Genomic DNA, 11,599 nt, shown 5'->3' with positions numbered 1-11,599 from the left:
CTCAATCTCTCCTCGCTCTTTGTCCTTCTTCCCTGGTTTGGATTCCAGGGTATACCACCTTATGTCTTGTAAGTTGATGCAAAATATCCTCCTTTTAAGACAAGTACAGGCCATCAACAATCTGGGTAGTAATCTATCAGATTGTTTTCAGTCATTATCACTGTTAGTCAAACATGCTGTCCACAGCCTGACATCACTGAGAGTTCACTGGGATTAGTTGGGTGTTTTAAGATTCATTATCATCATCGTTATTACTGTAAGTCACACCATTTATTTAGCCCCAACAATCTGCTAAAGAAAGCAAGCTGGCAAAACTTATAGTGGGAAATAAATAGACCCTATGCATAAAAGGAATGTTGAAGTGAGCTCCAGCAAGAATGAGTGAGGGAAGAGGACTTAGTAGGCTCTTAGGGAAAGGGCATTTTTCATACTTTTAATGCCCCCTGGAAGGACAAATACTTTGTAAAAATCCTTTTATTTCTCCCAATGGCCAGATCCATAGTGAGTGAAGAGAGCAGACCAGAAGGTATATTTAAGATGAAAGCATTTAGAAAAACTGCCCATGCCTATGGCCCCAAATCATTTTTTTCTGCAAAGTCCACTGAGATTCGATTCCTCTCAAGCCAGTCTGAGCCTAAAGTTGGTGTATGAGTTCACTTGTCTCAGAGTCCCCCACTCTACCAGCACAGGCTACTAATGGAAACATCCAGAAGAGTGATTCATCCAGTTAGCTAAAGCTGGGTAGGGAGAGGTTGGCAGTCTGAGCTTAGCCAACAGAATACTAGGCAACATAAAAGGATGTATTTCCTTATGATCTAAATATTATTGCAAACCGTTTAAAGCCCTTATTTGGAGTCCAAAGGAAACCAACTCAAATACTCCTTTTTCTTTCTATAAAATGCAAACATTAAAAGTTGAGTGACTCTAAATCTGATTATAAGATTTGACTTAGAAGGAAATTACTTTACAAAAAAACAGAGAAAGTTTTTTGTTTTGTTTTGTTCTTTCATAGAATTGACCAAAACTTTGAACAAAGTTCAAGAAGGAAAGGAGTCATCTGGAAAAATGTTTGTGTTCCTTCTTTGTATATTTATTTAATGACTTTGAAAAATTGAAATAAAGCAATTAACTCATATCAATAAAAGCTATTTTTATATTGATAAATGAGTTCAAAATCACCTTTGATGAGTAAAATCTGATTAATGAAATTCTTTGTGAAAATCACATTTTTCCTTGTATGAGATAGATTTTTGACACTTTTTAAAAGAGCTATAGGATGAATAATCTATTATTGGGGGCTAATTTCCACACAAGAGAAGTATTTGATCTATTACAGATCCCTAGGACTTCTTGTCACAGCATACTCCATATTTTACCAAGCCCCAATTTCATATCTAAAGGTTTATAATACGTTTATTTTACCCCATTTAGCATCTGTGCACATAAATATAACTGAAGAAGAGAGAGAAACTTTTCCATCTGATTAATTCAGTTTTGTATTGTTGGTGTGAGACAAAAGTACATTTTATAGAAAATGGCTGTAGGAGAAAAGGGCAATGGTTGGGAAGATAGAGAGAGTCCAAGAATTCTTAAGTAACTGGGAAGATTTTAAAAATAAATAGAAAAAAGAAATCTGGTGGGTTTTTCCAGAGAGCAAAGTGAGCTAATACATTTCATTACTTATTTATGGCTTTGGAAACAATTATTTTCTACAAACCTACACCAGCTAGAAAAAGAATTGCTAGCCCTTCCCACAATGACTACTGGTGCCGTTTCTGAGGTTGCTGCTGGCAGGAAGAGGACTTCTTCAGAGGGGCTGAAAAAAAATAAAGTATAAATACTGTGGGTTTTTTTATTGTCTTTATGAAAAACTAAGTTTTTTAGACCTTGGATCTGTGGGGTAATTTACATGGCCGATTATGAGAGCTCTCCCAGAATGATTGTACACCTGCATTGGGTGAAACAGAAAGAAAAACTCTCTTGTTCAGTAATGTACCATATGCAAATTGGGGGATCAAAGGAGCACAACAGCTGGCATGCAAGAATATTTTACAGGTTCTTAGGGAGCACTAGTCTGGAGGAATTTAGAACGTCTGTCAGGCTGGTAAAAGTACACTGTGTGACTTTGGTAACCTTAACTGGAGTATGGAAGAAAAAGGCTCTTGGAAAAACAGATAAATGTTGTAGACAAAGTCCAGAACTCATTGGTATTGACAACTGGGTATTGGGCAAAAGTTGAAAGAGCTGTTAACAAGTTCATTAATTAAGGCCCTTATTACATTTCTAACTTTCAACTGGAAACATACAGATATATATGGTGTGTGTGTATATATATATATGTATAGTGTGTGTATATATACATATATATATATGAACTACACTCTCCTTAATTTATTTCAACCCTTCTTGCTAGAAAAATATAGCCTGAATTTCATAAAGATATGTCAAGTGGCACCCTTCCTATATTTCTAGGTCAGAGTGGGCACATCTTCAGTCAACATTTATATTAAATGTCAGTAACCTCTAAAGGCCCAACCCTTACTGACAGAGAAGTGATTATTCATCCCAAAGGGACCACTCACAGGACATCAGTGGCAGTGTTGTCTATGTAAAGAGCTCTGGACCATCCATGGCTTGACATCATTCACCTGTGAAATGGAGTTAATGACACTTGCCCTGCCCATCTTGCACTTGTAAACAGCAAGCCAACTTATAATAGGAGAAAGCACTTTGTGAAGTCTAAGATGCCATATAATGCAAAGGATGATTAGTAATGAATTCACTAATACCTACTCTTTACAGGTATTAGAGAAGTGCTCTATTTTCAAATAGTTTAATGCAATTATAATTTGACTATTAATTATTTGATCAATAATTTATTATATTTATTTTGATTAATAATTGCATGCATTTCTTTTTTAGGCAAGAAATCTGAATTTCCTTTTCAGGCCATGCTTCTGCCTATATTTAAACTTTTACTGTGTTTGCAAAACTCACGGAACTCAGCCAAGATTTCAACAAGGAAGTCCCAATGTTGATTAAAATGGGCTATTTGGCACTTAATTCCTAAATCTAATCACCAAAGACCAAGACCAAAAAAAAAAAAAACCCAAACAAACAAAACCAATGTCCCATTCCATGCAGTCCCAGAACCCTGAGCTGCCCTAATTCTTGGTCCACTGACTAAAAAATTACCATTTTAGGCAAGAATTACATAGACCATCGCTCTTCTATGTAAGCTTTAATAATACACACCCATAATACACTAGGAAGCATCATCAAAAATAATCAAGATTTAATTTTGCTTACAGAGCACAATTAACTATTGCAGCTTTTGTTTTTTTCTTTCTAGAGAAATCTACAATTGGGCATCTGGTCAAGAAATTCCTAGAAGCCATTGGCCATGCAAGTAAACTTTGAAGCTTCTAGGTGGATACCCTCTGAAATACAACTTCTTTGTCTCAAGTTTTACATGCTTATCATTTGGTAACTAATTTTTCTTTTTCTACATTTGTTGTCTTTTTCTTTGAAGGGGGAGAGGTGTGGTAACTAAAGGTAGGTTTTGAAAAGAATCGATGGCTCCTGTAAAAAATAAACTTGGGTAATAATGACCATGCACAAAGATATATTCTCCCTCACCACCACCCCCACCCTCCCGGAAGACATGGGAGTTCTTGACCCCTGTTCTATTTTTCCTTCCAATATCTGGGCTTTCATGCTTTGTAGGCTTAGGGCAAAAAGCCTGGCTGGGCCACTTTAGAAGCAGTTTTTTCATTTGTAAAATAAGCACCCTTATCAAGGCCCCTTTTAGCTCTAAAACATTCATAGCTTGAGCAACACCTCCAAAGATGATCTAATTTATTTAACGTATTAGCCTGACAAACACATTCACACAATTTGATCCCTACTCCCAACATCTATTAGGAAAATATTTCCTCTCTCCTTTATTGACTTGAATTTTGATTTCTATTTCTACAGTTGACAACCATCTAAAACAAAAGGCCACAACTAAAATGTTTGCCAAAGACCATTCAAGTCAATCTTATTGGAACTACTTGTCTACTCTGTGGGAGTATTTCACTGTGAACAATTACATTTTGAATGACGGACATTTACTGAGATGATCCCTGGAATGCCTATGGGTATCAGCACTGCAATACTAATTATTAGCTAGCCACCTCTGATGGCTAATATCTAATTTAAACTGTCATTAACAGAACTTGAATAATAGAATAAACTTTAGTTTCCCTATCTGTAAGGTGGGAATTGGGGCACTGACCTAGCTCTTGAAAAGCACTTGTAATCATCCCAAATCTCAGAGGGCAAGTGAGCACCGGGATCACTGGTGATTCTTAAGGCCATTAGGGGAACCATTTAGTTCTGTTTCAATGATTTACTAATGTTGCCCAATGGCCCCAAAGAGTTAATGCACTTCCCATATACCTCCTGCCTTCTCTGTGGAAATCAACTAATCTATCAGATGTTGCTTTTGACAAATCAATTTGCTTGACACAGGTGTGCATTTCACTTTCAGAGAGTACTCACCTCTTCTTGACTCACAAAGGAACCAGGGACCAACCCCCAACAGACATCTGCACAGCACTCTGCATTACAAAGTAATTTGGAATTATTTATGAAACATAGTGTTGTTAACTGCTGGACTCAGCCACTGCCATTATTGTAGTCTCTGATATTTATGTGAAATGGTGGTGGTGGAGTTGCTTGTTAATAATGATATCTTCAGGGTGTGGACGTCCATCCACCACCTGTCCTCCTCTCCTTCCATCTGGACCCAGAGAAAGATGGACATTAAAGGGGGTGAATCCTATTTACATTCTGGATCCCCTTTTATCTTTTTGTCTCCTTAAGCAGCACTTTGATGAAATATTCCTACTCTCTTGTGCATCATCAATGTTTTTGCTACTTTTCCCCTCCAATCCACATGAAAGGCTGTCATCTTAAATAACTCATGCCTGAACGTTATGACCGTCTTTGTCTGTTCCTCTCTTTTCTTTCTTTCCTTGTTATGCTTGTGAAGGAGTCTATCATTCATTTGCTCCAAGCTCCCTGTAGACTTCCCTTTTGGAGACGCTATTGATAAGGGCCTAGGTCCTCTGGCTTTTCAAGAACCTACAAAATGTTTGAGATAGGAAAACCAATTGGTTCAAATACAAAGAGAAAACTTAGGACACGTTAATTAGTAATAATTTAAAAATGAAAATATTTTAATCCCCTAAATATATTATGAAGTAAATTTAATGTGAAGTTTGGTATATTTTAATGTTTTCTAGCTAGGGGGATATTCAGAAATCAGTATATTCAGGATCAAGGAGAGTTTTAGATGATCAAGATCAGAGATCTTCCAATTCCCAAATTTAGTGGATCATTTTTCAATCCCTATTAAGAAATGAAGCAGCCTTTGATAACATTGACCAAGTCCTCCTTCCGCCTCCCCTGGTTTCTGTGATATTACCATCTCTAGTTTTAACCAACCTCTTTGCCCACTCCTGCTCAGCCTCCTCTGGATTCTTCTTCTCGCCCCATGGTTGTTTTCTCACGTTACTTGCTGTAGTTGGCAATCTCATCCACACATGGGTTGCAGCTCATTTATATGCTCATCCATGCTGGCTTCAACTGCTCTAAAAGTCAGTTGTTCTTGTGTTCCTGAGTTAAAGGCACACTATTCTTTCAGTGGTTCATTTCAATCCAGAAATCCAGGAGGGATCTTATACTTTTCTTTCCTCTCACATCTTATAGTCTTATCAACCCCCAAACCCTGTCAATTCAATGTCTATAATCTGTTGAATCTGTCCACTTCTCTTCATCTTTTAAAAACACAACTCTAATTTGTTCATTCCCATGCTTAATCCCTTCAGTGGTTCTTTGTCCCAAGCTTACCATAACTCACCAGACACCCCTCCCCCCCCATGAGCTGGCTGCTGCCTCCCTCCTGGGTCAGTTCCACTCAGGCTTCCACTAGACAGGCCTTCTTTGTGCAGATCTTGTTGGTGGCCCATGACCATCTGCCACCATTACATTATCGTTGCATTATGGGTTTCACCTTCGTAACTATCACACTTTTAATCACTTGTTCAATGTCTTTTTTCCCCCCAACAATAAGGGTGCCTAATAACTATTGAATACTTCCTATGTGCCAGGCAGTTTTACATATATTATCCCATTTTAATCATCACAGCAACTATGAGGTAGGTTTTTTTTATTACTCCAGTTTTTATAGATAAAGCAACTGAAGCAGGGTAGCACCTGTGGCTCAAAGGAGTAGGGCGCCAGCCCCATATGCCAGAGGTGGTGGGTTCAAACCCAGCCCTGGCCAAAAACTGCAAAAAAGAAAAAGAAACTGAAGCATTGAGAAACTGAAGACCACACAGGGGTAAATTAAAACTGGAACTCTGGCAGTCTGCATCCAGACCCCATGCTCTATTCAGTTAATATGGCTTCAGGAAAATGGTAAGCCCTGCAAGGACAGGGGCTGAGTCTTGTATCTCCTGAGACTAACACAGGATTGGCACATAGTAGGGACCAACATGGAATTGCTGAAATAACTGATAAAATCCTGTTCCGAGGGTGGTATGTAGAGCCCTCCATAATCTTACCCTTGATCTACCTCTTTAGTCTCATCCCCCAGGAATTCTCCCATCTTCCTGATACCCTGTCTTCCCGCCACATAGCAGTTCCCTAAATGGAACTGGCACTGGTTCACACCTCTGCCTTTTGTATGTCCCTCAACTCCCTTCCTCACTCACCCACTCGCTATTCATTCATTTACTGAATACCTACTGAATCCCAGGCAGAAAGACAAGTCTGATGATAGATGTAAGCTATGGGAACTCCAAAGAGGGAATATCGAAATAAGACTAAGGGGTCAAGAACATTTTCCAAGAGAATTAAAAACACTAACATGGAGTTTTCATTTTCTTGGAATGTGTACATCCACATGGCAAGCCCCTATTCATCTTCCAGGGCCTGACTCAAACATCTTCCCCTGTTCTCTCCATGTAAAGCTCGCGGCTTGCAGACGGTCTCCTCTGTGTCTTTAGATGGTGACCTCCCCTGTCAGACCCTTTTGTGTGTCAGTGTCAGCACAGTGGGTTCCTGGCACAGAGGAGATACCCAATAAAGAGCTGACGAAAATGGTCCTTTTCGTGAGATACTCTTCTTCAGTTCCCTGTACATCTTTTTGCACTTACCTGAAGCCACAGGACTCAGGTTCCTGCTCATTTATAGCACAGATATTTTCCTTAACATACAAATAAGAGAAATTAGGGGGTCACCTAGCACTATTGTATCATTTTACTTTAGGCCTGGATATACAAATTACATAAATATAGTTATGGAAACAACACTTTCAGATGCTTTGGTCAATTTGGTGAATCTAACTTGAGAAAAGAATTCACACCACCAGACACATTCTATTGAAAGCTCTGGATATTCTGGAGAACGCTCATGACAGAATGTTAGTATATTTTCTGAAAGAAAAGAGGATCTTGATGATTCATTAATGAAAAAGGACCTTCCTCATTGTTAGAAGCCAGCCCCAAATGTTAGGCAGCTAAAGTGCTTTATACATGTGTGAGAAAAAAATGGCATCGATACATTTTGGACTAACATCAAAGCACACTTCTGTCTCATTGCTGCTCTTTTGGGTTTGACATTTGGAGGGGCCCTTTGAAAGCTGTAATAAGATGCAAACTTACCCCAATGTGTCCTTCACTACTAATACATGAAGGGCAGCTGTGACTGTTTCTTTGGGGCACCAAACCTTTTCCCAATTCAATGGTACTTGCTGAGGGTGATGCTTGGCATTCTGCAACCTTGTTTCTGTTTGAGTATGAACTTGATCTACCCTTTTCTTTCTCTTGTGGGTTAGTTTTCTAATCTGTCAAGTAAGTAGGCTGCAATACAGCAGGAGTCAGCAAACTTTTTGGTAAAGGGCGAGATAGTAAATATTTTCAGCTTTGGACCACATGGTCTGTTTTGCAACTCTTTAACAGTGTCACTGCAATGTGAAAGCAGCCACACAGAAAATGTAAACAAACAGGCAGGGCTGCTTTCCAATAAAAATGGGCATGCCTATTTTTCAATAAAATTTTTATTTACAAAAACAAGTGGTGGGCTAGATTTGGCCAGTGGGGCCTAGTTACAGACTCGTACACTAAAAATGTTTTAGTATCCCTGTTAGCTTTCCTCGGCCTTAGTACTCAGTTTCAGTGATTCTGTGAGAGTTCACAACTGGGGGACAGCTGGAAAAAAAGAACATACTTTAAAGACTCATTGGCTAGATGAGATTACTATATTTGACTTATCTTTTCACTTGGAATCTTTTAACTCTGTAGCATAATGCCCCTATTATATTTAGCAATTAGAGTGCCATCACAAAGTAAAATGTAAAACCATTATTCCTTGAAAAGAGAAAAGGCTTGTGGTATGAAATGATGCATGCAAGGAGTGTGGGTGATAATTTACTCATATAATCATTTCTATTTCAGTTCTATGGCAAGTATTTCTGGAGATGGCTCACATGGCAGGGAGATCTTTTGAGATGTGCATGCCATAATTAACCTTTTTATGTAGTCTGATAGAAATATCAATAGTCTTTCTCTTTTAGCAGTTTTAGCTTTACTTTTGGACTATAAAAACGATTTGAATGAAAAAAATGGTTATAAGAAAAAGCCTGTATATCTTGAGTTTAAAACAAAACATGCATATTCTTTTGTTATTTTAACTTTATGGTTAAGTTCTAGACATTGAATATCTACATTTCATTTTTCCCCCTTTGCACAGGGAATTAGAAAACTGGCCAGTGCTTCTGTAGGGTGTAGATCAGTAATTCACACAGTGTGGTTTCTGGGCCTGCAGCATCACTATCACACAGGAACCTTCACAAGTGCCTCCCCACCTGAGACCTTTGGGTGATGATTAGGTCATGAGAGTAGAGACTTCTGGATTGGGATTAGTATCCTTATACATAAGAGACCCCAGAAAGCTCACTGGCCCCTTCCACCATGTGAGAAGATAGACGTCTATAAACCAGGAAGCAGCCAGACACTGAATCTGTTGGCAACTTGATCTTGGCCTTCCCAGCCTCCAGAACTATGAAAAATAAATTTCTGTTTATAAGCCACCCAGTTTATGGTATTCTGTTATAGCAGCCTGAATAGACCAAGACAGTCAAGAACAATATATTTTTATGCTCATACAACATGGCATTTCTCTAGTCCTATGGCATTAGCATTAACTTTGGAGCCTCATCATAAAAATCATCATCATATCCCTAAGGAAAGTGTTATAGGTGAAACCGTGCTATTGAAAAATACCCCCAGATCAAGCAGCATAATGCTTTTACAGTTTGGATGACTTTTAGAAGTGACCTTGTCCAATAGCCCCAAATGTTATAAAGAATACTTCATTGCATTAGCAAAAGGCTATGTATGGTCATTTAAAAAAAAAAAAACTTCAAGCAATATATAAAGGTATAAGAAAAGAAGCAAATATTTCCCAAAGTAAAGGTTACTGAGATTTGGCAAATAAAATGCATAAATACAAATGGATAGATAGTTTGCAATGTTTCGGTGAGACAGAGATCATATGGTACATGCTATTTTTAAAAGCAGTTTTTATTTTGGAATAATCTTAGATTTACAGAAATTCTGCAAAGATAATACAGTGTTCTCATTTAACTCTCAACCAACTTCCTCTGCTGTTAACATCTTACATTACCATGGCACATTTGTCACAAATACGAAACCAACACAAGTGCACTACTATTACCAAATTCTGTTTTGAATTTCATTGGTTTTTCCACTAACGTCTTTTCTGTTCTAAGATCCACATTGCATTTAGGTGTCCGGTATTGTATTATTCAGGGTTCTCCAGAGAAACAGAGTCAATAGGATAGATATATATAAACAGATTTATTTATTGTCAAGATTTGGCTCATGCAATTATGGAGGCTGAGACGTCCCAAGCTATACTTGGCAAGCTGGAGAACAGGGAAGTTAATATGTATTTCCAGTCCAAAAACTGGCAGACTGGAGACCTCCCCAAAAGCTGATGCTTCAGTTCAAGTCCAAAGGTCAAAAAGAAACTGGTGTCCCAGCTCAGAGCAGCTGGGAGGAGTTGCCCCTTCTTCAGCCTTCCTGAAGGTGAAGGTTGTTCACCTCTTCAATTGATTGGACAAGGCACATCTACGTGAGGGAGGGCCATCTGCCTCACTTAGTCTACCTATTCAAATATTAACCTCATCAACAAACACACTAAGAATAATGTTTGACCAAATGTCTGGGTACCCCATTTCAAGATGACACACAAAATTAACCACCACAGGTATGCATGCTATTTTTAATCCATTATTTTAATATCTGACTTGACAGATCATTTCATAAGTGACACCCTTCACTTCAGGCTCTCACGGCAAGCAGATAGCTCTCTAGATGCCCCACACTCTGTCCCCACCAGTTTAGCTGCACGCTTTCTATGACTCAGCTGGGTTGGAACTCAGAAACTCTAAAAAAATCATTTAATTTAATGTTATGAAAACCAATAACATACAAATACATCAAACTTTTTGTGGCTATAAAAGCTAGATTGAGTGTGTTAGAATGACTGGATAAATGTAGGGCAATTCAAAATTTGCTTTCCAAATAGCCCTGAATAGGACCATATGTGTAGTACTATTGTAGGCAGAGACGGGGAGGAATCTAGGAGGATTCTGCACTCAGATTCCTTCCCAAGTGTCTTTCAGTTCTTGTTTCATTTTTTAAAATTGAAACTGGAAATCCTAGAGAGTGGTAGTCTATGCAAAGAAGGTGGCCAAGGGGAATTCCAATCAAGTGACCATTCTCAAAGAAAAGATATTGGCCTCAAATTAAAAGACTTATAAATTCCAAATGCCTGTATGTTGGGGAAGATGAAAAAGTTCTGGAGATGGGGCGGCGCCTGTGGCTCAAAGGAGTAGGGTGCGGGCCCCATATGCTGGAGGTGGTGGGTTCAAACCCAGCCCTGGCCAAAAACCACAAAAAAAAAAAAAAAGAAAAAAGAAAAGAAAAAAAAGTTCTGGAGATGGAAAGTGGTGATGGTTGCACAATAATGTGAATGTAATAATTAATCCATAGAACAGTACATGTTAAAATGGCAAATTTTATGTTTTTCAGATTCCCTGTTTTTGTTAATGCAAATGGTTAATGTTAGACAAGAAGGCTTATCCTACATATATATTTTTCTTTCTTTTTTTTTTTTTGAGACAGAGTCTCACTTTGTTACCCTAAGTAGAATCCTGTGGCATCACAGCTCACAGCAACCTCAAACTCTTGGGCTCAAGCAATTCTCTTGCCTTAGCCTCCCAAGTAGCTGGGACAATAGGCACCTGCCACAAAACCAGGCTACTTTTTGTTGCAGTTGTCATTGTTGGTTAGCTGACCTGGGCCAGGTTTGAACCAACCAACTTTGGTGTATGCGGCTGGTGCAGTAGCCACTGTGTTCCTGGTGCTGAGCTGCTTATCCTGTATTCAATTTATTTTTATTTGAGTTTAATGGAAGAACAGGACACCAATATGGAAACAATGACTTTCAAGCAAATGAT

The sequence above is a fragment of the Otolemur garnettii genome, unplaced genomic scaffold (assembly GCF_000181295.1).
Source record: "Otolemur garnettii isolate 467f Iridium unplaced genomic scaffold, OtoGar3 scaffold00005, whole genome shotgun sequence".
In the NCBI taxonomy this organism is placed as follows: Eukaryota; Metazoa; Chordata; class Mammalia; order Primates; family Galagidae; genus Otolemur; species Otolemur garnettii.
Note: the sequence above shows the minus strand (reverse complement) of the source record.